This window comes from Corapipo altera, unplaced genomic scaffold (genome assembly GCF_003945725.1).
Source record: "Corapipo altera isolate COAL_440 unplaced genomic scaffold, ASM394572v1 0, whole genome shotgun sequence".
Lineage (NCBI taxonomy): Eukaryota > Metazoa > Chordata > Aves > Passeriformes > Pipridae > Corapipo > Corapipo altera.
The window spans coordinates 53,830,127-53,834,414 of NW_020884872.1; positions in this window are offsets into that span (position 1 = coordinate 53,830,127).

The following is a 4,288-nucleotide window of genomic DNA, read 5'->3' on the forward strand; positions in this document are numbered from 1 at the left end:
ATAGAGAACAACCAGCTTTAGATCCCTGATACGAAGGGAGGCATTATATTATTTTAATTTAATTTCCTTGTCTAAGTGATCAGGAACATGAATTCTTAAATTCAAAAATGTGGTTTAACCTAATACAATTTTACTAAAATCTTATTTTAGTTTTAGACTTACTTAGATCTAAGCAATTGTTTCCAGGGTGACACTGTGAGAATGAGAGAAGATGGGCCTCACAAAGTGGCCTCCATTCTGGTATCTTGGTATTAGAGAGGCAAATAAAGATCAAATACAGATGTAGCAAATGCAGCAAAAGGAAGATTCACAGAATTCTTATTCCAGCTACTTGCTGAAGCTCGATGAAATATTAAGAAAGGTGAAGACATTTTGAGATGGACCACAGAGGAAAGCCACTACCAGTGTGAAGACAGAAATTTACAGCTTCTTTAAAACCAGTCTGTATGTCAACAGAAAACTGTCTTATTAAGAATAAACATTCTAACTTTGCCTTTTTCACATCAAGAAAGGTAAATCTGATTTGGGAGGCATTTCTGTAGAGGTATGGGCTTCGTGACCTTTAAAATAAATTATAAGGTACAAATAGGACTATCCCTACTGAAAAGGCAGAGAGAAACAAAATTGATTTTACTGAAATCTCACTGTTCTACTTATGTTTTGATGGGTTAGCAGTAACATAACACTTTGACATCACCAACATTGTCTATATTTGAGGACCTGATGTTTGTCTGTTGATATTTGTCTCTTCAAAGCAGAAAAAAACAAGTCAGCTTGTTTAATGAATAAGCTCAGGGGAGTTTGTCAACAACATTTGTTTTGCTTTGGGGCCACATTTGCAGCAATAATAAAGTACAAAGTAGTCAGCTTTTTACATTCTTACTATATATTCTCCGAATGACAACTCATATTAAGAGTAAAAAATTTTCCTTTTTCCACAGAGACAGAAAATTCAAAAACATTTTAGTCACCTAAATATTTGTCACCTGAATTTTATTCAACACATTTTATTTCTAATTACAAATAGTCAGTTAAACTGTAATCCTGGGTTTCCTTTTCAGCATAAAAATGGATAATATTATTTAAAATATTTTGATACTACCATAGGAATGTTATAAGATTTTCAAGTCATTACAGTAGCTAGACTTCTACACTTCTGTATTTTGTAGTAGAATTCTAGTTGAAATTACTTTGTAATAATCATTAAGTGAATGGAAATCCTTCATAGATTGAAAAGCAGTGTTGATAAAGTTACAAAACCTATCATGGAGCAACTCGGGAGGTGTAAGAACGTCATATGGTTGTTTTATTTACTTAATTACTTATAATTGCAATTTTTCAGAAAGCTAGCCAGCTGCTTTGCACACTAGCCAATCCTTTTGCGGCTGCAATTGTTTGCAAGTGTTTTAGCAATAGTAACAGGAAAGTAACTCTTCCTGTGATTCAAGGAAGGTCAAAGACATTGCAGTAAAAACACTCTAAGGAGGCACATGCAACCTCTGGAGAAAGAGCTTTAAAAACAGCCAGCTCATGCTCTGCAGTATCTCACAACTCTGCTGTTCCAGCTTCAGGTTGTTGTGCACAGGGAAAGTGAGGAAAGAAGAGGTTAAAACCACAACCCCCTGATACCCCTTCACTTTTTTTATGTTGCAAGCATCTGTGAAAAGCCTGTGAATGAGTTGGTTCCTCAAAACAGAAATCAAATGGAGTCTTCTGTCAACAGAAACAAATCCAGTAACCCTTAACCTCCAGAAGTGCAAGTGGGCACCTGGCAGTGGTTGGGGCAGCAGTTCTTGCAGAAGAAAAAATTAACCAATGTTCAAATTCTGTATCACAGCTTAAGGGAGCAATTCTAGTGGAAAATGGCAAGCATCAGTCATCGCAGGCATAAAATTATAAATTCTTCTGCCACCAATACTTCTAACTGTCCTTCAGCTGCCAATATGATGTGTTTGGGTAAGGAGCCAAGCGTCTTTAGATCACTAATGCCAGCAGATCAGAAGGTGCACTATGCACAAGACTATCCACCGTCGCTCTATGTGGATGTAGAATTCTGTGCATGATGCCTCAGCTCATTACAGTTCTTAATTATTTCCTTATCAGCTTCCATCTTCTCCTGTACATTGCCTGAAAAGTATTTTTCCTAAAATGATAGCACGTGGGAACTTCCAGTGTTATTTTGTCTCTGTATAGAAATGTTGGGAAAATGCCAACAGCAAACTTGGAAAGTCCTTGCCTTCAGGGTCTGAAGTACAGAGACACCTCTGTGGCCTTCTGAGAATTTTAGTTGATAAAGGATTAATTTCAATGATCAGTTCCAGAGATGATCAATCTCAGATCAAGGATCAAGTTCATGAATTCATTATTAAAATTTTTCTGGGTTAAGAACATTAGGTGTTTCAGACACATTGCTAATTTACTCTGTTACTTATGATAATGTCTCTGAATTTAGAATTTGGTTGTCAGACATATTGGTTCAGGGTTTTTTCCTTCCTTCACATCCCTTGTAAATATTTCTCTAAGCCACATTTGGCATAAATATGATATAGATGTCTCCTGCCCACTTAAAATCTCGTTGCTCTTCCACCACCCATGGAAAAATAATCTTTCTGACTAATAAAATTAAAAAGGCAACATATTTTTTGGGGAACTTTTCATAGCAGATGGTAATAAGATGTCTTTGATATGGATTTGACAACACTGCTATGTGCTGCTAGATTCTATTTCACATTTGTAGAAAGAGACAGAGATCTGCTGCAGAGTGATTGCAAAATTAGATGTCTTGTGTAAGGTGTTTGGTTCGCAGTCTGGTTAAAATGCAATTTTCTTTCATTGTAGGATTCATCTGGGCCTACAGTTTACTATTCACTGCATAGATCAATGTCTGTTTTTTGGATGCCAAAAGTCTCTTTTCCTCAAAATTCATTATAAGTACAGTGTTTCTCAGATTTATTGTCCACTCAGCTTCTAAATCAGATGGGAAAACTACTATAGTAGCAACTTTTTGGTGGTAGATCAAAACATTTTATTTCTTTTGCTGCAATACTAGGAAATTTAGGGAATGTGGACATCTCCAGCACTGGAAGAAGCAACTCACTGGCTTTACACCATTAGATAAGCAAAATCATGACTAGATTCTGCTTAGATGGCAACTTAGGTCGGAACTACTTCTTGGTTTGAGTAGGAAGTTCTCTAGCACAGAAACTGCACATTAACTCACAAATTAAATCGTTTTTAATAATACCTAAATGCTCCGTTTAAAAATTATTCATCTACATTATAGGAACATATTGATACTAATCTTTGTCTTTCATAAAATGTAAGCATTAATAAATAATATTGAATCATGAATAAATAATCTCTCCTAAGTTAACTGGACAATTCCATAGAATCTCATTCTGTCAGTCAATTTTAATCTAATTTCATGATATAAATACCTGTTATGTGCCTAGGTTAGATCTTATTTGGATAAGTTATTCTGTAAATTATACAATAGTAATCAACTCTGGAATTAAGCTACTGATAGACCAGTAATACTTTCTATGCTGTATTTAAATAGCCATTTACAGTACACTCTGCACTGTGAACGTATTCCCTGTTCATTGGGTATGCATATGCATTTGACATTTAAAAAGTGTATATTAACTGCATTATATTAATTAAGCTACAGTCAGACTGATTTTTACATGCCACCTTGTGGAAAATCAATGAAATTTTCTTATCGACCAGCTGATATTAAAAATTCTGAACTCACAAAGAGCTGTTGGAAGTTATATAGCTATAAAAATAAATATTATAAAGAAGAATAAAATATTGCTGCAACAAGATATAGGTTCTGGTAATTCATTTGTATACCATCTCTCACCTACAACAAATAACTGAATGGTAAAAATAGGACAAATTTCTGCCTGAGGCTTCCTAGCAGCATATTTTCACTACAGATTTCTCTGAACGTGACCAAAACTTTTCAGGGCTGAAAGAGTTTTACCCAATGACTACAGAGTAAAATTTGTTAATTTAGTTAATAAGAGGTGGCTTTCAAGCAAAAAGAAAGCTTTGAATACCATACTTTAAAAACATAATTATGGTACCAGTGTTCTAATGTAATTCAGATATCTGTTAGTAATATTTTTACAGCTCTCCTGCTGTAAACATAATTCACAGGGAAAAAAACACTGAACATCCATAGTTTACATATGTTAAACAATTCAAGCTCTCAGTACCACATTTAGAAAATCCAGTTTCTGCAAAAGAGTTCAGAACTATTTCAGCAGAGGTAAAATCTCAC